This window comes from Piliocolobus tephrosceles, chromosome 20, assembly GCF_002776525.5.
Source record: "Piliocolobus tephrosceles isolate RC106 chromosome 20, ASM277652v3, whole genome shotgun sequence".
NCBI classification, from domain to species: domain Eukaryota; kingdom Metazoa; phylum Chordata; class Mammalia; order Primates; family Cercopithecidae; genus Piliocolobus; species Piliocolobus tephrosceles.
Genome location: NC_045453.1, coordinates 31,613,019 through 31,635,750, shown reverse-complemented (window position 1 = coordinate 31,635,750; position 22,732 = coordinate 31,613,019). Strand labels below are relative to the sequence as shown.

The following is a 22,732-nucleotide window of genomic DNA, read 5'->3' as shown; positions in this document are numbered from 1 at the left end:
CTAGTTAGTAACTCCAACCACAAAGTAACCCTAAACTTATATTCAAAACTAAACATGATGTAAAACTTCATTTCAGAAGACTTGAAGTCAATTACTGAAGAATTAACTACATGGCCATATGACATTTTCCTATTTATTATCCATCCACTAATTTTAAAATGATCTGTTTGTAATTCAGAACATACTCTAGTTCAAACAGAATGTGGATGTACATTCGCCAGTGTGTTTGGACCCAATTTCTTGAGTCAGTGGATTTGAGATGTTGTTCAAACATCTACTTAAAAGCATGGCACACAATATGAGGGCAACGAGGACGTTTTGCAGCCCTTCTCGATCTTTCCTGACTCTCTGATGGAGAGGCACCATCTGTGAGAGAGGCTTCCTGGTCTCTGTGGACAGATGCCCAATTCCCCAGGCCATCGATGCCTTTCTCACCACATCCCCATGAGCCCCAGAGTGGGCAGGAATGGACTTCTAACAAAGCCACCGTCTACCTTAAGAAGCGGGAAGCTAACAAAAAGAGATGACATGTATTACTTTGTTCCTTTTAGAAGCCTAAATGATATGATGCACATGTTACCCTTCATTGAAGATTCTAGGTGAACAAACAACTTGGATATCAACAGGGAACAGAAAACCCACTAGCAGGACCAAAAGGCAGACCCCATCAGCAGAACACAGGTGGCAGCTTCAACAATTAATTCCAAAACTGAAAGTCAAATCCAGGAGAAGACAGGAAGCTCCATTTTCTTTGAGGTACATCAACATCAATAACAGATCAATGGACCCACTTAATGGAGTTCTTAATTGGGTACAAAAAATATTTAAGAGTTTTACCACTCTACAGCAGGAAAGTTAATTTTCCTAAACTGAAATATCCTTCACTTCCCTTGGGGAAAAGTTTTCATGAGGACTAAGGTAATGGGAAAACCTGTTGCTTAGAACTTTTAACTTGGCCTTGAAGATGGAAATTCATCCAGGATGGAGAATAATGTAGGGAGACTAGTTAAAAATAGACGCGGCCCAGTTCACTTTCACACTTATTTACAAGGTGCCTTATTTAAATGACACTTTGATCCAACATCTTATAAAACTAATGACAACAGGAAAAAATAAGAGGCAGTTGGTGCACCTGGAGATGGGATGTTGAGACCAGTCAGGAGTTCTGAGGTACTAATAAAATTTCCTTAGATAAAAGAAACCCTTTAATTCTTCTTATTTTAAAGATTTTAGGAGTTTTTTCATAGTATTCACTTCTTCAAATTTAGCTCCATAGAATTGGAGTTTAGACAGTTAAAAACATTGGATTAATCAAGCCATTCATTTCATTTAGTTAAATGCTGCTTTGTGGACATACACAAATGAAACAACTGCTAAATAGAAGTTTTACATCTTCGGATTTTATCTACCTGCCAACCAAATGGAGGTGATCATTTTCAAACAGCCTTGCCATTAGGAACTAGCCTCAGTTTGGGAAAACTGAGATTCAGACTGGGCCTCAGGTGTCATTCGCCTTCAGAGCTAAAACCCCCTCTCCAGTCCCACTTCCATCTGCTGTTGGTAAACCAGGAATTAAGCAATTAACGTGACATAATTAGTCACACATTTAATTCATCTAGAAATGTAGGTACCTTTTCATCGTTTTGTGTTTGTCCACACGTTTTAGTTGAAATTGAAAAATGTGTAATTATCGCTTAGCTCCACCTATTTCCCTGGCTTTTATTTTGAGGAGGGAACTAACCGTCGGGGCACAGGCTGCACAGCTCCCAAAGTGGAAGGCTGCCCCCTCTTTTCACACGGGCTCCAACTGTCTTCCCCAGGGCCAACCGCAGCCTTCCTCTGCTTGATTTCCATTTAGCCTCCAGTTGGTCAAAATTAGGCGTTTGCTGGGGAGCTCAGGGCTGCGCCCTCTGCTCTCCCACTCAGCAGTTTATTGAGGGCTTGGCAGTGTGCACAGAACTCTCACTGGCCTGTTAGAAGCCCACTCAACAGCAGAGCCCAGATGGCACTGTGTCTTTCTAAGGTCCTTGCCGACCACTGGAAGTTATAGAAGGGGAAAATTATTCAGCCCAAGCGGCAAGCATTTGCAACCAGTCTGGGGATCAGATGAAAAGGAGATTTTTTATGAGCTACAGACCTCAGCTCTACCCGCAGCCACGTCCCAGGGTCTCTGCACGCCGCCCAATACTGGGAAGGCTGCCTCTGCCCACTTTCTTGAACATTCCTGTTTTTTGGTTGCCTTAGTCTCTACTACCTTCTCAGATTACGGCTCCTTTTGTGCTAATTACACCGAAAAAATTGAAAGAATGTCGCTGACTTTACAAAGAACACAAAGCAGACTTGCTTTAAAAACTAAATATAGCCAGTTTCTTTCAGAAGGCAGACAGACTCGGCCTTCCAATGATTTGTACTATGCAGATTAATTGCAGATGGCCAATTCATTTATTAGGACCCAAATGACAGAAGGGCTCAGCTATCGGCAGGACAGATTAAAAATGTGTGTTGCTTTTGGGGGCTATTTACATAAAATGAGAAGGTCTGATTAATGACGAACTTTTTTCCCCAGCACTTAATTGTAAATTAAGATTTGCTGATGATGACGGGCTAATTTAAGCTACCATGGAAAGAGGAAAGAAATGGAAGCTGCCGACTGTAGGAAGCAGTACCTGTACTGCACAGGTAAAAACATAAATGAAACAAAAGAAGAAAATCTAACTTCTCATTCTGGAAGGCAGTGGCTGACACAGATCAAGAGGATATTGTTTTTGCAGCCCCTGTTCTCCATTATGTAAGAAATGGCCTTTTAAAAGACAGACTTGGGAAGGGGGTATTATCTCTGCTAGCCAAGCAAATTATAGATTACTCCCCACTTCCACCCCCACCACCATGAAATCCCGAAAGAGTTAACAGGTGAACAGTAGCAGCTTGGAATGATTTTTTTTTTCCTAAGGAACATTAAATACTGAATTGCTCATGCTGAAATAACGCTACAGCTGTGATCCGTGGGGCTGAGTTTTGGACACTGGCTCGAGTGACAGGTGTACTCGTTGTTTGCCCAGCTCGGCTGAAATTGTGATGCCTAACTCAAATGTTTTCCCAATTAACTGGTGAGGATTCTGGAGCCAGCTAGGAAAGGGCCTTTTGCCACAAGGACGGAAGACATGTGTGCTCAGCCTTCAACAAAAATGTCAGCCTTAGGGGAGAATGGAGCCGTTGCTCCCTGATCGTAAAAACAAGAAAATGGAGATGGACCTGCAATGTCCAGAAAGGTAGGGAAAAGAGACAATCTAATTGTGACCAAACCCTTCTAGGTTCTAAAGCAAACAGGTCTGTCCTATAGTTCAGCTCTTGGAGGATTTTAGGGATTGAAGCAAGTCCAGAATTCTAGGAAATGTGTCACCAAAATTGGTATTATTAGAGAAAGTGGCACAAAGCTACAAGTGCAGAGTCTGATCTGTAACATGCTAATTACATCTATTTTTATCCCAGGGTTGCAGTGACCTAACATCAAGAAATAAAAACTCTGGAAAACTAGCCCTTCGCATATAGAAGGTATGATTACCCTTGGGTATGGGAGCCCCTGGGAAAACTTTCACTGGGTCCATGGATTTCACCTGAGGTAAGAAGGCAGCAGTCACCCAGGAAGGTGGTTGACTTTCAAGAGCACTTGGCAGCAGTGAGGGGAGGCACATGGGGAGTTGGGGAATAATGTCAGCATGTAGTAAGAGGGGAACTCTGAAATGTCCAAGGCCAGCCCAAGCAAACGGCACTATCTCCACGTGGTGCCTTGGTCTGGAAAGGGAAGGAAGAAGGCTAGGCTATGTTTGCCAAGCCAAGACTTATAAATGAGGAAGCTTTCCTCAATCCATTCCACTGATAGCAAAGGCCCTGGATCCCTATCTTCTACCAAGATGGTGCCAAATAACCGAACCATACAAAGGAAATTGGTATAAAACTTAATTGGGACCCAGAGACATCTAATCTCCAAGTTAAAGGACTACTCCTTTTACTCATAACCGTTGGAGGCATACCAAAGCCTAGAAAAGCCTAAATGACCCTAAATTCATATTCTGGTGTTATTTAACCCATGCCTCTGGGAGGCGCTCAAGAACAGGATAATTTAATGTCATTCTCAGCCTGAAAAGTTCCTTAGTTTTCTTTTAATCAGTAATTATTTTAAATGCATCATTTCAACAAGATACCATGAGTTAGTTGACTGAATGCATATAAAACCAAAATGTTGACTAGTATAATCCCCAAATCGAATTAATATTTTAATCTTAGGTATAACATACTTTTATATTTCATTTACCTTGCACATTCTTAAATGTGTTAAATGTGTTTTCCACAACTTGGCATAACTACACATCCACTAGGTTTATTGGGTGGGGAGGCAGAGAAGAGAACTTTGTTTTAAAAGAAAAAAAAGAAAAAAAAAAGCTATGACTAAAGGATAGAACTCTACAGCAAACATTTAGTTTCTACAATTGATGCCAAAGGTAGAAGAGATTTTGAGAGAAAAAAAAAGATGGATAATTTCTAAAATATGTAAACAACAAATATGCAAATGCAAGGAAAAAAAAAAAAAACACTACTAGCAGCATGAAAACCCCAGGGAAACAAACAAGAACATCATTGTAATTGAAAGTAATTACTTTCAACTTAATCTTCCTCCCAATACCTGATAATTCTGTGAAATCACCCAGCTGTCACTCTTGTCCTTTTAGAAACATGACATTGATTTGTCTAGCAAAGACCCATCATTAGAATTCTGAGGTCTGCCTAATGGGACTACTAATAAATCTAAGTCATCAATTCTTGACCTTTTGTTTCCTGAAATTCTCGGTATGTGGTAAACTGCTGAAAACACATTTTCAAGGTCTGTGACTGTAACATGAAAAATAAAGGATCAAGGCTGCGCTTTGAAGGTCTGATCATATCTGGGTTCTGCCCTGCCTGTGCCCCAGAGGGAAAATAAGCAAGATGGATTAGGAACAGCATCTGGGGGTCATGTCAATACCCTCTTTTGGGCTGAGCTGTTTGCAAATAGAAATGAACTGTGTAAGACTGAACTAAAAAGGGAGATGTGCCAAGGAGCCATTGCCCCTTCCCCTGCCTCTCCTTGTCCTCTTCCTCCCTCATCTGCCTGACTTTTTACTGCACTGAGAGATCAGGAAAAAGTCCAGCCAAGAGAGTCTAAATTGACTATGCACACAAGAAAGAGAGAGAGAGGGAGATTTTCTAGTCTCAGTTTTGGTGACTTTGAAATAAAAGGTTTGGGTTGGGGAGGGTCAGCTTTTTTTTCAAGGAACAGAATCATGGAAATTTCTTCTTTTTCTGTAAAAGCAAAACACTTCTCACCCTTATTTTTTGCTGGCTGGATTGAGCTGGTTGTAACCTAAGACAAAATGCAGGCAGGTGCCTTCGGCTTCCTCTAAATTCTAAGATGGCTGCAGGCACCAGACTCTGACAGTGATGTTGCTGAGAGTCTAGCCGTAAAAATTTCTTTCCACACGGTTCTCCCTCCACATCTGCCTAGAAGGACTAGTCTGCTGCTTCATTTTCCCCCTCCTCTGCAGCCAATTTCAGATGGCTGCAGCAGAGAAAGTGAGACCCCCCCACACCTTGTTTGTGCGTACCCTTCCTTCCACGCCCCTCTGAGTGCATTTGGGCTGTGTTGGGGTGACATCGGGACAGGTGGTTGGCTGAGCTGATCCTCTCAAATATTCAGGCAAACTGGTTGTTTGTAGACAAAACATCCAGATGCTTTTTCACGATTGAACTTTTGATCAAATTGATTGGATGCTTTGGTGTCAAGAAGACAAAAATCCAAGTCAGAAAGGTCACCAGAATAGGAAATTTGCAGGCAATGAATAGTAGGAAGAATTACATATTTCTAGCAATGAAAAATGTGAGTTTTTAGATTGTGCTGAATGACTCGATACTGGCCAGAGCAAAGATAGAAGTGAACGAATGGATCTTTTTAAGGTTATATTGTTCCCATTTATTTGGCTTTGTGCTGCCAGAAAGTGGCTTGGAGGCTTGCTTTTTAGTGCTCTGTAAAATGTAAATGGTCTAAGAAGCTATTTAATCTCAAACAATATTAATTGTGACATGAAAAATGAGACCAATTCTTCCAACATTACAATCACCACCACCTCACATTAACTGATCACCTCACTATGTTTCTCAAAAGAGCCTGAATATTTTCCTTTTCCAAACTGCCTATTTTTAAGAGGAGACAAAAATCCTCAAATACTTTACTTATTCTGATGCTGAAAATGTGGTCTCCTAAAGTGGGCTTCCTTTGGCCTCCAGGCTCTGCAAACCTCTACATCTGATTTGTCTTGTTCTCCCCTCCCCCGGCGCCCCCCGCCCCCCACCGCCTCTGAATTAAAACTCTTTCTAAAATAAAACCACTAAGCAGCCAAACGGTCATAAGCCAAGATGCTGCTCCTGCATCTCCCTGCTTCCAGACAGAACTGCTGGACCCTAATGCTGCTTTCCAGGAGAAATAGGGGGAAAATGCATTATCACATATTTTTAAAGTGTTTTTCCCTAAACGGGTCCATTAAAATCAGCAAGATCACTGTTCCTCCATCCCTGTAGCAGGCAGAATCACCACGCATGGAGATAGGAGCAAATTTGTATTTCCAGTTGGCTCTGATGGGGAGATTGCAGTTGTTCTAGGAAAGGCGTATCTCTATCCCTGCAGTACTGCCTCACAGTTTCAAGACCACTGCCTCCTCCCATGAGATTCTGCAGATGTTACACTTTGCTTGTTAAACCTCTTGCTAAATGTTAAGAAATAAAGTAGTTTTACTTGTAAATGTCCGTAATTCACCTACTGCAAAGCCCTAAGTCCTTGCTGTTTCATTACCAGCTGCCTGTTAATAACCATCAAATTAGAAGTGTCTCTAGCAGCATAACAATTTAGTGAGGGGAATAAGAACAGAAAATTACAAATTGTTCAGAGAAGTTGCCGCATAGCAGGCCTCCTGGGGCCGGGGCCTGATGCCCGTTGGTGTTTAGTTCAAGGCCACGGGGCTCTCTTGGGTGACATCACTTCTAACATAGATACTGTGTAATTCAGTTACACAAACGCAGCCCAGACAAGCAGGCTCACATCATCTCTTGTGCTCTGCGTAAGTCTGCACCAGAGGCTCTCAACACAGCCTGCACTTCCTGTTGCATGCCACGAAAGAGCCCTAAAACCAAGGAGGGAGGTGAAAGGAAGTACAAAATAATGCACCTTCTATGTTTTTGTTTTTTTTGTTTTTTGTTTTGTGTTTTTTTTTTTTTCGTCCCTTTCTGCTCCCTTCATCTCTAAGGAATCCACAGCTAACCTGGAGGCATTTTGTTACTTCCCATTCCCAGGGAAAAAGGCTTTTTCCAGCTGTGAGAGTCTAGGATTCACTTTTATCTCTTTCTAAACACTACCAGCCCAGAATCCTCAGACCACTTTTGGGCATTATAAGCAACACAGTAGGTACCTCCTGTGGACCCCATGCCTTGGATCAGAGCAGGGATTACGGGCAAGGCTGAGAGGTGGGAAGTCAGCGACAGCGCCATTCTCTCGTTCTTGCTTGAGCTGACTGTAGCTTCTTCACATCTGGTGCACCAGCTCTTTCCCCATTCCTAAACCAGATAGCCGGCCTCTGCCCATCAGAACATCAGTCCTGGGCTTCCTGGGCTCTGTCCCTTTATCCAGCTCTGAAGCCATTGAGTGTCCATTTCAACCTCACACCTGACTTAGCACCTGACTTTAAAGAAAAACATCCTTTTCACCAATAAGGTATGTGACCACTTGAAACCCCTCCAAGGCTTTCAAAGCCGGTGGAGCAGAGCATAACAGCAGAGGAGAACCACCCCCGGGGTTAAAATCTCACAGAAGGAAAGGGGAAAGCTGGCAGTAGCAGGTGGCTCCTTTGGGCTATCCTATTCACCATTTGCCCCTGGCTGACTAGTCCTGGGCCCCCACAGAATGGGCCACTGGTGCACAGGCTCAGGAAAGGGCTTCTCTCACCCTCTCCAAGTGCATCTGTCATTTGGCAGTGACAGCCGCTTTGCGCTCTGTACCTTGGCAGCTCACATCTCTTTCAGAGGCTCCCTCCTTTCCCCCCACCACGAGCCTCCTCTGTAAAAACCCAAAACAAAACAAAACAAAACAAAATCTTGTTCTTTCATCATAATTAAAGTGCTGTCAGGGAAAATGGCTGAGGTTTGCTGCTGTTGAAATGACCCTCCTTCTCCTTCTCCACTCCTCTTCGCTTCTCTCATTTGCTAAAGTGGTTCTTTCTCTGCCTGAAATCAGGCTCTTTGGTGATGGAAATTTTAGCTTAAAGCAGAGAGTTCTAAGCAGAATCCTAACCTTGCGAGGGTGGGGAGAAAATCAGTGTTTTGAGCTGGCCTCTGTTTGCAGCAAGGTGCTGGTGAGGCCATTTTCATCAGGAGGAACAGTGGCGGTGGCTATCTCTGGGCTTTAGATGCACGCAAGGTCTCCTAAATACAAGTCACTGTCATGTACACAATTTAGCAAAACTTGACGGCTGATTTCTCCCCGTTGACTTAGCTGAGGGTCAGGTGGAAGCTATTTAGAAGTAAGTACAGAGGTTCTGCATCTGTGAAGATAAAATCCAAACGCCTCTCATGCTCGGAGGGAAAGTGTGCCTGCATGTTTACTATCACTGCTGGCCTACGTGCTTGTGTGTTTGAAATAAAACTGTAACTTATATAATTCGATGTTCTTCTCCTCACTGAGTGTTACTGAGTCATACTTGGTGTGTGTGGGGGGGAACTTCTTGTGTGCTGTGGACACGCATCGTGTAGGGGTCTTTTTAACACCTCATATCATTTTGTGACAATGTCATTCTAATCCTGTTAGCCATCACAGAACTTTCTGAAAATATTTCAGGTGGCTGACATTAAAAAACAAAAACCCTCCCTCTGAGTGACTTTGAACTCTGCCATTAGAATCCATGACATCTATTCACATACACATTATGGGAGGGACTATGATATTCATCCCAGCTGTCACCTACTTACATTATAAGGAAACTCGAGTGTCAGGAGCTTTCAAAATTAGCTTCATTTCCTTTTCCTAAAGATCACACATCTCAGAAAGGCCCCTTTTAACTTACACTGGGGAACTTAATTGGCAGGCTTTTGGGTTTCTGTAAGGGTACTGCTAATATCTGTCAAGTCAAGATGGCAATCTGGGCCGCCCTCAATGGAATCGTTAGCTGTTAATACACCTCTGAGTAACTCTAAGCGAAGGTGTGAAATCAACCCAGGCTCCACTAAGCCCCAGTTTTTCCTAAGGATATAACCGCAGTACAGTTGGTGGGGGGGGAGCTGTTTATGTAACAAACAACAAGGTGGTTTTGCTGCTGGCTTATTTGCTGGCCTGGCCTCCTGCCTCCTTGCTCCTTCTCCCTATGCCCTTCACATTATATTTCTTTTTTAAAGAAAGCAAAGCAACCGTATAGTACTCAAGCCTCTTTTATTTCCTGACTGTTTTATGTGTCATAGCCATGGACGCTGGAGAAAAACATGGGGCTTGTCATTATCGACCGGAGCTGGAATGAGTCAGGCACCCTGAAGGCTGCGGTCTGAACCTTACTGCCATTGAATGGGGTGGGGGGGGGGTACCCCGCTGCCAGGCAAAATAGCACTAAGCAGTATGCTGCTACTTGGAGATCTGGGGTGAGGGGTCTGCGTGTCCTGGGGTCACAGTGGAAGAAAGTCAACTCATTGCTTTGAGGGCTGCTAGGCAGCCATAGACTTGGGTTGGGAATAACAGGGTATGGGGCTGGAACTAGAAGTGGGGAGGGGGTGACTGCCCAAATGCCCTCCCCTATTCCCCCCAATGCCTCTTGTTAGAATGCTACTCTTAAGAACCCCACTATTAAAAATGTGACTCTCTGGGCTTTTGGGCCTCTAAAGCTCTTTATGAAAATGCAAATGTCCCTTAAAAGTAGCTCCATAAGCCTTTGCCAGCTAATGGGATTAACTGAAGAGAACACAGCCACCTGCAGGCAGGTAAGGAGGCCTGGGGCCAAATCAACTTTTCAGATTTGCCATGTGCTCATCCATGATCACCTAGAACACAAAATTCAGGCATTCCTGTTTCAGTGGCAATTTTTAAGAAGCCACAACTTAATAATTCTATAAATCTCAATCATATTCACTATGGAGTAAAGTTTACCTGAGAGTTCTTTCAGCTGAGTCATCCACACAAAAAAACCTTCCCTTGTCTTATTTTTAACATAAAAAATAGCTGGCAATCTGTATTACACACTCATATTTTCAAAAAAACCATGCAGGTCACTATCATGTGCTGTGATAGTTAGACAACTATCAATAAGACATTATTTCAAGGGTAATAAATAGATAATTTAAAAGTATTTGTGAAAGGAAAGTTGGAAATAAAATTCTGGAAATTAAAATGTGTTTTTCTTTCCACAATGACTGGGCACTAATTATAGTATTTGAATATAGACTATCTCTATCTGCATTAGGGAACAAAAGAGACCCAAAGCTCAGGATCTAAGATGGAGGACTGGAACTAAGATAGAGGGCAGACCAGGAACTAAGATGGAAGGCAGGCCAGGAGCAAAGATGGAGGGCAGGCCAGGAGCTAAGATGGAAGGTAGGCCAGGAGCTAAGATGGAGGGTAGGCCAGGAACTAAGATAGAAGGCAGGGGAGGAGCTAAGATGTAAGACTAGAGCTAAGACGGGGGCCAGCCCAAGAGCTAAGATGGAGGGTTGGAGCTAACATGGAGGATGAAAGCACTAAGGTGAAAGCACTTTGTAGTACATCAGGACCTGACTGCAAACTACACTTTCCCATCTAACTCTCAAAACACTAATTCTAGACATAGAAGATTTCTAAGGTTAGGTGGGAAATATTGGGCCCATCCTCCTAAAAGAATTTTAGTCTTGAAAGATCCTGGAAGGCATAGTTTGGCTCCAGAGAGCACACAATGAAAGAAAGAAGTTGGCAAAAGGCAGTTCTCAGCACCACTCTTGGGCCAGGCCTCTGCAGCCCCTCCTGGAAGCAAGACTGCCTCCTCAGCATGACCAGTAACCCTCTGGGCTATGCCTCCTGGAGAAAGGCCTCATTCAGTCCCCTGACTGACAAGTTATCAACAGGGAGGTCTACCCTATCAACAGGGAGGTCTACCCTGTGACTAGAAAAGGTTCAGTTGCTGCTGTTTGTGCAGAAATTTTCAGCCTCAGAGTGGCATGAAAATCTGAATGGCTGTGCCTGTCAAATGTTGTTTGTTTTGATCCCAGCAGATCCTTCTAGGTTTTCTGCAGTTTAATTATCAGCACTCATGACACCTTTAGGTAATCTCTGATTTGGTGTGCTCAACTGGGCTGGAAGACTCTTAGCAGGCTGTTGAAGTCTTTTGGTTGACAATCTTTTCACCTTTCCTTATTTATTCCCTATGTAATCACTTAGCAGAGACTGCCCACTCTTCTTAACTTCCTGGGTTTGTTTTGATTCCATAAAGGGAGTCGCAATGTCTCATACCTTTGTCTTCCCCACAGGGAAGGGCACATATTTGGCACTCAATACATGTATATCGAATGAATGAATTAACAAATGAAAATGCCCGAATTGAGGCAAACTCACCGACCCGGCAAGGATTCATCCTTCTAAGGGACGTGGCAGACACGTGAGCAGCTACTGCAAGCTTAGAGACGCTACTAGACAGACAAAAAGGAGTAAGGCTATTTCGACCTACAAGTTAACCAAAAAATTAGGAAATAACTTATCAGCGAGAAAAAATGGGTACATGTGCCAGTCCCTGTGTACCAAGGACTGGGCAGGATTCCATGCTTTTGCCAAGTTGGACATAATCTACATATGAGTAAACCTCAGACCTGCCAATAGTCAAACATTTGAAAAATTAATTTGTGACAACTGTTTTCACTTGGAACCATGATGGATTTAACTATTTTCTTAAATGAGGCATGTCATTTTATGCTAAATTTCCATTAAACATTTCCCAACATTTCTTTCTTCCTGAAGAACCACCATGACCCCTAACTCCCTGACAACTCCAAAATGTCACAGAAGGCCCATTTTATAAACATATTTGTGAATGAGTTCCTTTTCTTAGCTATTAGATCAGCAATTATTTTCCCCAACACTGGCCCCTAATCAGCCATTTTGCTAAGTCTCAAAGCAACACAAATTTAGCTCAAATCAATTAGCAACACATTTCTAGCTCTTGGCACTTGGGGAGAGTCTGAACTACTCCTGATGGGGTGAAGCTAACGCCTTGAGAATGAACTGAGAGGCAGGTCAGCCCAGGAAGCCTTTGTGGTTGTGCTTTACAAGAAGGCCAAAACGTGGGAGAATGGGGCCCAACCACAACAAATTAGGATGAAATTTTGATTTTATTTTTTTCTCTTGAGCTGATGAATGAAGCCCAGGACATAGAAAAGCAGCTGACGAAATATTTTCCCCACCAATGCCAGGAAGCTGAAGGTCTGCTCTTGTGATTTGCATCTGGCTGTGATGTTCTCTCTCTGCCCCCCACCCTCACCCCAGCACAGAGCAATCAACCTTGTCCCTGTTCTCCTCCTGCTGAATTCCCCCCTTTTCTCTTCCCCTCACCTTTCCTTGCTGAACAGATTGTCTTCCCTCTCTAATGAACATACCCCAAGAGAATAAAACTTGTTTTTCAAAGTGGGAAGGGGGGATGGGAGGAAGAAAGGAAGGAAGGGAGGAAGGAAGGAAAAAGAAAAAAGAAAACAATGCCTATAATGGGTCTGGCTGGAACCCAATTCTCAAGGACATCGATTTGTAAATTCAAAGGTTTCCCCAACATCAAAGATGTATACTTAACATATAGGATGCTCACTTTTAACCTGAGGGTTTGCTTTGTTTTGTTCTGGATGATTATCAAAATTAAAAATTTATGTTTTTTTTTTTTTTTTTTTTTTTTTTGAACTGGAAGGTTCTCTGTGTGCCAGACTTCCTAAAACAAAACAAAACCACTTAGTGGGATAAGGCATGTGAAAATACTTGGAAAATGAAGTTGTGCTACATGCAGTGTGTTCCTAAGTTTAAAATAAAACAAAAATTGGACCATCATTTTAGAATCGGGAGATAAACATTTGAGAAAGCAATAAGAGGTGAGAGGGCAGTGGTCAGAGCTCGGAGGGCGGTGGTGGCCCCCGTCTTGGCACACAGGAGAGGCCTCTGTCCCAGCTCTTCTGGTTGGCACTTGAACCAACAAAAGACCTCATGGGGCAGTGAGATGGGGAGGAGAGGATGCCCCAGCGTGGATTGTGAGCCTGCCTCTCCTCCCTGTACTCCTGTCCTGTCCAGCCAGCCTTACCCCTCAGCTGTGCCAGCCACACCCTCCTTGGCAGTGCTCTACCCCCTGCCTGGTAGAAGGATAATCACTTGCAACCTGATCCTCTCCTCTGTTCTGGACTAGGAGTTCCTAGAGGGCAAGGACCCCATTTGGTGCTTAGAGCCAAACCTGGCAAAGGCACTCTTTTTTCTTTTCTTTTCCTCTCTTTTCTTTTCTCCTCCTCCCTCCTCCCTCCCTTCTTCCTTCCTTTTTTCCTTTCCCTCTTTTTTCCTCCTCTCTCTCCCTTTCAATTTTTCTTTCTTTCTTTTTTTTTTTAGACAGAGTGTCATTCTTTTTGCCCAGGCCAGAGTGCAATGGCACAATCTCAGCTCACCGCAACCCCTGCCTCCCAGGTTCAAGCAATTCTCCTGTCTCAGCCTCCCAAGTAGCTGGGATTACAGGCATTTGCCACCCTGCCCGGCTAATTTTGTATTTTTAGTAGAGATGAGGTTTCTCCATGTTGGTCAGGCTGGTCTCTAAACTCCTGACCTCAGGTGATCTGCCCACCTTGGCCTCCCAAAGTGCTGGGACTACAGGCGTGAACCACTGTTCCCTTTCAAATTTTTAAATTTAATCTCTATTTACTTCCTTCCTTCTGTTTGTACCTTCTCTTTGTCTCTCTCTTTCAACAATAAACAACTGGCCAAAGGGAATTGGTTTTAATTTCTGAGTCGTTCACAAGGACCCCGGGATTTCAAAAGATCAGAGAAGGAAAAACAAAGGGAGGGAACCTCAATTCTTTCTCTGCTCTTCCCCACTAGCGAAAGGACTAAACAAGTGAAAGAACTGAGGAAGGACGATGGCGAACATGGAAGAGCTCTAAGGAAACTGCCCTGTAGTGTGTGTTTGTGGAGCAGGGGGATTAATATGAAACTGCACACCACGATTCATGCCGTCTCAAAACTATCCATACACCTGAGTGAAGAACAGGGGGAGATAATGATCAAGAAAATCACAGCAGGGTGAGGGCAGGCTGGGGGGATTTCCTGTAATATTATGATGTCATTTTAACAATAAATACAACTAGAAGAAAAGGCGCCAGACCAAGTGTGGGATGTGGGTTCCATGTCCTGTGGGAAGCGAAAGTGGGCAGCTGGGCCCCAGTAGGGAGAGTTCTAAGAGGGTGTGGTTCCCTCTAAGGGAGGGATTTGTGCGTCTGGCGCGGGAAGAAGACTGACCAAGAAAGCCACCAAATAAACAGACCAAACCCCCAACCACCCCTCCCCTGAGAAAAGCACAGAATGGCTGTATTGGTGTTAAAAGTAAGGTCCCTGGGACCCAAGACAGGATGAGAGCCCCAACCAAAACACCCTGGAAACACGGGGCTTTTTTTCCATTTGGGCATCCTAAATTTCATCTAGAGAATTCCAAGATCCCACTTTCTGAGAGCAGACCCAGCCATTCTGAGCTCTCTGCTGACCTCTGGTGGGCAGGAGCTCCAGTGGCCCAGGGAAGGTTGGAAAGAGGCAGTCACCTGCCCTGGCCTCCCCTGCTCCCATGGTCTACAGGGTCACCTGCCCTCAGCCACCACTCGGGGCTAGAAGTCAGGAACTGTGAGGAGAAGAAAGTGCAAGAAAAGCTTTAAAGAATTCTCAGAAGAATATGGGCATAAGAGAATAATGTTGTAGGAAATTTATCAACTAAAAGAAAAGTGTTTAAACAGGTGAGTGGGAGGGACGTTTACCTTCAATCAACTGTTTGTATACAGTTTCCTTAACTTTACAGTTTTAAGAGTAAGGGGAGAGAGAATGTGTACATGAATGGGATATGGAGGGTAAATTTGATCAGAAAGAAAGAAATTCCCATTGGAGGACTCTGTAGGCCCTTGTGTGGGAGGCCTGTGTGGCCCTTCTCAAATAGATGACCTCATCATTTTCCAGCTGCTGGGTGGGGTGGTGGGGGGCGGAAACGGTAGGGAATGGCAACGGCACCTGTTCTCGGAACCAAGGAATTTGGCCCAGACACCATCAGACCCAGCTTGCCCTTCAGTGGAAACGAGGCCTGAAGAAGCCAGAAGTGGCCTGCCCCAAGGCAGTGCTGAGCCTGAGATGGACAGTAGGGGTCCCATCCTTAGAGAGGACGCCTTCGCTGGTGAGAATGCCCTGCTGTACCATGAAGCACTGAGAAGTGGAGAGGGGTTGAGGAGGGGAAGAACTTAAAACTAGCCCTGAGGTCTCAGAGATCCGGAAAAACTCAATGATGCTTGCATGAATGGAAAAGCAACGCTTTATCCCTAGCAAGTCCCCTCTCTGTGAACAGTCATTGACCATGCACCTCAAATTCTACTCCATCTCCCCATATTGTCTTAAATGCTCACTTCTCCAGGTAGGCCCCTTGGATTTCCCTGGTGGAAACGAGCTCTGCTCATCTATGAACCTCTTTCTTAGCTCTTGATTGAGGTGTGAAAGAGTTTACCAGCAAACTCTGCTCCTGCAAAGATTCTCCCGGCGATGGGGACCCAGAAACTATTAATTATTTACCAAAGGACAACAGAGGGCCCTACCATTTGATTTCCTATACAATCTTCCATCTTGGAACAGACATTTAAAAAAGTGTGTGTTGGATAGGGTGTTGGCATACCTCGTCTATTTAAACTATATCAGATAATTAAATAAGTTTTAAAGTGAGAAAGACTTCCCTCCTGTTTTTTCAGTTGAGAAAAACTAGAACCAGGGATTTGTCCAGGATCTCAGGACCGGTTCCCAGGAGAACTGGGGCACCAGGGCTGTGAATCTGGAGGTTACCTGATCCTGTTCTTTCCTGCCCTGGCTAAGATCTTCAGATCCACTAGTTAAAAGTGGCGGGGATTTGTCCTTAGATGTCAATTGCTCAACTGTAAACTTTTAAAAACATTCCTCAGCCTTAGGGGCCGGGACTGTGTCCCTGAGAAGGAGGATTTAGGGAGGGGGATGCGGGTTCTGCCTTAGGCACCAGCACAAGAGTGAATTTTTGAAAGCCAGGCTGTCAATAGTAAAAGCCGAGCGCCCTCTGCCAGCCAGTTCTGAGCGGCCTTGCTTTCTTCCATTGTTTCCACTTCCCAGCCTTGCATAATTCGTGTTCTCATTTATTTCCCTCCAAAAAAAGGTGGTTCCTGCTCAGAAAGCCCCCCCAAAATAAGAACCCTATTTAAAAATAAATGTCAGAAGAGAGCGAGAGAGTGAGAAAAAAAAAGGAAAAGTGAGAAAGAAATTCGAGAATTCCTTAGGAGGCTGCTTTCCGCTCTCCCCTTTCTGGGTTGTGAAACTTGTGAGAAAATGAGAGATGAGCCCCCTTTCTCCAACTAAGGCAGCCCTAATGATCTTCCTTCTTCTTTCTGACCTCCCACCTTCTTCTGGCAGAGCAGATGCCCCACTTTGAGCCTGCCTTAACATCTGATCAGACCCTAACTCTGGGGAATCAAGATTGTAGGGCCAGAAAAAAAAAAAAAACAACAACAAAAAAGGCCAGCCACGGTGGTTCATGCCTGTAATCCCAGAACTTTGGGAGGCCAAGGCAGGCAGATCACCTGAAGTTAGGAGTTCTAGACCAGCCTGGCCAACATGGCGAAACCCCGTCTCTACTAAAAAGAAAAATATTAGACCGGGCACAGTGGCTCATGCCTGTAATCCCAGCACTTTGGGAGGAGGCCGAGGCAGGTGGATCACCTGAGATCAGGAATTCGAGACCAGCCTGACCAACCTGGAGAACCCCATCTCTACTAAAAATACAAAATTAGCTATGTGTGGTAGCATGTGCCTGTGGTCCCAGCTACTCAGGAAGTTGAGGCAGGAGAATTGCTTGAACCTGGGAGGTGGAGTTTGCAGTGAGCCAAGATCATGCCACTTCACTCCAGCTTGGGTGACACAGCAAGATTCCATCTCAAAAAAAGAAAAGAAAAGAAACAGAGAGGCATCCACTGTGTGCTACCTGTTAGCTTAAGTATGAGGCTGAGATGCCTGCAAGCATTTTGGATTCATCCCTGGCACGTGAGTCCAAGTCTCAATCTCAAGCCTCCTTTCTCAAGCTGTCCCTGTCCTGCTCCCATCTTGGGTCTTGACTTCCTCATACATAAAGCTGAACACAGAGATATCCTCTGCTTCTTCCCTGACAACCCATCAAATTTAAGGTGCTCTCCTGACCATGGCAGGACCCCAGGAATACTTGGCAGAATCACTCCCAAATGGGGCCTTGTCAATACTTTCAAGAATCAAACTTTAGCCTTTTCCTGATGTCAACTTAGCAAATTCATGGAATCCTAGAATAAAGTTCTAGAATCAACCAAGGTCCCAGGAATGAGAACTCCCAACTTCTAACCCAGTGCTGTTTGTACTATTCTAGGATCCTCCCAAAGAGCTGGAGCTCCTCTGCCCACAGCCTCCCCCATCGGATCAGACCTACAGTAGAAGACAGCAAGGAGTAAGCACTGTAAGCTCACAAACACCAAACTGCCCTAGGATGAACGATTTCGTAAGAGCGCTCCAGAATGACTGGATCCCATCAGGAACATTTCCAAGGACTCCCACTCAGAAAGGAGAACCCTCCTAAACCCCACCCTGGCCATTTGTTTTGCAAAACAAAATGATCTAATGTGCTTTCCCTTTAGCAGCTAAAACTGCTTAATTATAAATAGCTAGAAGTTTTCTGGCAATCCAACTTTACAAAATTTTCCCCTAACGTCTGGCATTTGTTTTTGGGTTCTGCCCTGAGTCTTCTAAGCATTTGCTTGGAAAGCTGTTGCACTTTCCCAGGCAAAATGTCAAAATCAACATTCAAAAAGCTTGCCTTGAGTAATTTCTAGGATTCTGCACTAAGAAGGTTTTATAGTTAGGGGGCACTTTGCTTCGCTGAACTTGTGACAAAAAGCTAGTCTTCAGACAAGTTTTGATTTCAAATGATATTTTAAATTTTACATGTTTGATATATAATTTATCAAACTACCAATATATTTCTACACCTTCCCCTAAAGAAATCCTAATGGTAAAAGCTAAAGTGTTGAAATACACGTACATGTCTGGAGGGGAGAGTGGTCATTGTCTATCTATTTATTTACTTTCCTGGCCTTTGCAATGAACTCAGAGGTCACAAATTCGAAACTCCCTAAGGGGGAAAGAAGAAAGAAAAAAGAAAAAAGAAAAAATCTCCTTTGAAAAAATTAGATCCCTAATGATTCTGTTTCAGTTGTTACAATCAGATGTTTCAATTCAAAAACTTGATGAAGGGCCGGGCGCGGTGGCTCAAGCCTGTAATCCCAGCACTTTGGGAGGCCGAGACGGGCGGATCACGAGGTCAGGAGATCGAGACCATCCTGGCTAACCCGGTGAAACCCCGTCTCTACTAAAAATACAAAAAACTAGCCGGGCGAGGTGGCGGCGCCTGTAGTCCCAGCTACTCCGGAGGCTGAGGCAGGAGAATGGCGTAAAACCCGGGAGGCGGAGCTTGCAGTGAGCTGAGATCCGGCCACTGCACTCCAGCCTGGGCGAAAGAGCAAGACTCCGTCTCAAAAAAAAAAAAAACTTGATGAGATGAATTCAGATGTTACAATCTGAAAACTCTATAGAAAGACCAAATGGGGGCAAAAATATAAATGTGTTATGTCAAAATATAACAAAGAAGTTCAAGTCCCCTTTCATAATGGTTACTTGAGAGAGGCTGGTCAGATGCAAGTTAGGGACTTAGACCACTGTTTAAAATTAAGATCACAATTTAGTCCTGTTATGGTTATTTCAAGAAATAATGGTTACAGAGTCTGCCCTAGGATGGAGAAGGGGGTGTCCACTTTATCAAAGACCAAGCACAAGACTCTTGACCGGGAAATGTCCTTGGACTGTTACTGTTACTGGCATAGCTATGCTTCATTCCTGAGAGATCTTATGCTCTTTCTCAGTCCAGTCATTCAGAGCTGTTCCTTCCACTGCCCCTCTCTCCTGCAATCGAACTTTGTGCCTTGAAAGACCAGTTGCTAAAGGTTATAGGTTACCTCCATGCAGTAGGCTGGTTCCCTATGGGCCTGGGACTAGGCAGACTCAGCAACTGGGGCTCACACACTGCTTGCTGGTGGGTACACATTATCAGTTAAAGACTCTGCTGCTGTTTTGGGGAACACATATAAAGTGAGGCTCCTGCCACCCTAGAGCTGACACATTGTCAGCAGCCATCTGACAGATGGGTCCTTCATGTCTTGGCATCCTTCTCTACCATGCAGAGTGAATTAATTGAGTGTGCACCAGTCAGAGAGAGAGAGTTCCTAGCCTGCTACAGGAAGAGGCATCCTGAAGAACCCCTGAGTGGAAGATGTGATCATTTCAGGGTAAAGGCTATTTAAGCACTGATTTAGCCTAGCTATGGGACTGACTTGGTTAATCAAAGTCCACTCATTGTTTACTTCCCTGAAATAATTTCCTTTTCTATTCTAGTTAGGGTCATCTGGGTCACTTTCTTCTCTGAGATTTCTAGAAATTACTTCTGCAGGGTTGGATGCGGTGGCTCATGCCTGTAATCCCAGCTACTAGGGAGGCTGAGGCAGGAGAGTTGCTTGAACTCAGGAGGCAGAGATTGCAGTCATCCAAAATCATGCCATTGCACTTCTGCCTGGGCAACAAGAGTGAAACTCCATCTCAAAAAAAAAAAAAAAAAGTAACTGCAGTGGACAAACTTTTCTCTGGAAAAAAAAATAGGTATTTTATATTGTATGTAATATATATGATATATATGACATATCACATGTATGATATATAATATGTAATCATAATCATGTATATATAATGATATATGCATATATTATATATGATATAATATGTAATCGTATAATATATAATCAACCTCCTTAGTGAAGAATCCTAGAAATTACCCAAGGCAATTATATATATTATATATCATATATATAATCATATAATATATAATCATATATGTGATATATTATATATATTTATATATATATATTTTTTGAGATGGAGTTTTGTTCTTGTTGCCCAGACTGGAGTGCAATGGTGCCATCTTGGCTCACTGCAACCTCTGCCTCCCGAGTTCAAGCAGTTCTCCTGCCTCAGCCTCCTGAGTAGCTGGGATTATAGGCGCCCGCCACCATGCCCAGCTAATTTTTTGTATTCTTAGTACAGATGAGGTTTCACCATGTTGGCCAGGCTGGCCTGAACTCTTGACCTCAGGTGATCTGCCCACGTCGGCCTCCCAAAGTGCTAGGATTACAGGCATGAGCCACTGCATCTGGCCCCGATGTACATATTTTTAAGATACGCAAATTACAGTATGTATGATCTTGAACTTTCTCCAGAATTTGAAACTGATGATGTTAGGGCAGTAGTTATCAATGAGGGGTGACATTTTGCAATGACTAGAAACAGTTTTGGTTGTGAGAGAGAGAGAGAGAGAGAGTGTGTGTGTGTGTGTGTGTGTGTGTGTGTGTGTGTCTGGTATGTAGTGGTCAGGGATGCTGCTACACATCCCACAGTGCAGAGGACAGCCCCCCCCCCCCCATGATAAAATGTCAACAAAGCCACTTGGAGGACCCCTCTGTTAGACTGAGCCCCCCAAAATGCTTCTAAAATCCTGGCATATAGCTAACTAGGAGAATTCACAGCATAAAAGTAAAAAGCTGGTCTGGCTAAAGCTTTGGGGCCTATTTGAGTCTAAGCTCTGTCCTGAGGTAGGGGGGGTGGCAGTAAAAGTCAAAGGGACCCTTCTTCGCCTTTGCTGGCCCTGGCCATCGCTCTCACTTTCACATAGACATGCCACCTGTTTTCTGCCTTATACTGTCTCACCATCTAGTGGTCACCTGAAATATCAATTCACCTTCACCATCTTTGGGCCCTTCTAGAGCCAGTCATTTAAAAATTCCCATGTTGGGGGCCAGTGGGCAAAAGGAACCCCTGAATGATGTCAACGATTTAATTAATAAGTTAGTTCAGCATCTTGAAGGCCTGACAGAGCCACAGAAAGAGCAGCTATAAGGAATTAGGATGGACATTTCCTAAGATTTCAAAAGCCCATGAAGGCCAAAAAAAATCAAGGGACTGATTATAAATAAGGCCTGTCTTTTGAAAAGAGAAACCCACAGGGCTTTCTACTTAAGTCCCCTAGACACAGATGTTACATAACCATAGATTTTAAAAAAGGTATCTATTTAAAAGGATGGGTTCAAGTGGTCTCAGTAATGTAAGTGCCTCTATACTTCCTAAATAACACTATCTATTCTTGACAGGTTTCCTGTTTTCATTTTTTTTTTTTTTCAGTTGGACTACCAGCTACTACAACTCTAGAAAAGTGGAGGCACAGATATGTGGGTCCCAGAGCCCTGCGGGAGCTGGAATGGATACTTGCTAAAACACGGGACATGAGATTCTCTTTCGTTTGGAAGGGTGCCGTCGTGGCCCTTCTTGGGTTCTGGACTGTCTTACAGTGTCTGACTTTGGTTTCTGTGGATCATGATAAGCATTACTCTTTTCTTCCCCCTCAAATATCCCACAGCTTCAAACTTACCTGAATGCAGGTTCCCTGTAAAAATGCCATCATGTAATTTGCATGTTAGCAATCAGTTTGATGAACGGCAAAATTGTTCCAATGGGAAAGACGAGAGAGATAGTGTGGTCTTTTGACGGAAGGGGACAGGCAAGAGCCAGATAAATCAGAAGAGAGAGGCTCTTGCAGCCCAAGCCTTAATTTCCTTGTAAGAATTGATGCTCACTCAGTGGTGACACTGAGCATGTGAAAGCTCAACTGTGACACTCCTTAGAAAGTAGTACAGGGATTTTTTTCCTTCCCATTATCAACTCATTAAAGGAAGTTAAAAGTACTTACTCTGTCCCACACACAGTGTGTGTGTGACAATGTCGGAAACATTGACTGACTCATAATAAATTTGAGATTGGATAACAATTTATACTACCTTTATACCTCTCTCCTCACCCCAAATTGAATCATTAAAAAACATTTAGTAAGATCGAATGTGCAGTTCTGTGGGCAGAACTCCACAAGTCAAAATATTCCTGAATTTAAATACTCCTGAGGCTTAACAAATTACTCTGCAATGCAATTTGGGATTTTACTCTAAGGAAGTACAACAGAGGCACACTCCCTTAATTTCCATTGCTCCGTCACAGATCAGTTGCCTAACATTCTTCCCTTAGCGTCGCTTCCAGTTGTTGTATGTAGAAAAGCACTCCACTGATTCTAACTTGAAAGGTGTGTGCCTCATGTGTGCTCAGAGAGCATGTGACGATCGACATAATGAAAAATCACACATTGTTTTGTTGTGTTGCTCCCTACCTCTTTCTTGGAGGTCTCTTCATCTTCAATTCCCATGGGCTGGCCTGGTTCACCATCTGGCTGTTGGAAAGGAAACTAAACACATTTTCTTTTCTTCT

The 22,732-nt window shown here is 43.8% G+C and overlaps 1 protein-coding gene and 1 long non-coding RNA gene across 7 annotated transcripts in view; one reads left to right on the top strand and one right to left on the bottom strand.

The window, feature by feature from the left end:
* Nucleotides 1-22,732, bottom strand: part of GNAS (GNAS complex locus) — a 72,067-nt gene that overhangs the window by 25,438 nt on the left and 23,897 nt on the right. The gene's annotated exons all lie outside the window — the stretch shown is intronic.
* LOC111555639 lies at nucleotides 196-22,102 on the top strand. Its single transcript, XR_002735582.1, has 5 exons — nucleotides 196-756; nucleotides 2,567-2,679; nucleotides 3,490-3,552; nucleotides 17,694-17,780; nucleotides 21,602-22,102. It is a non-coding gene; the product is annotated as an uncharacterized LOC111555639 (long non-coding RNA).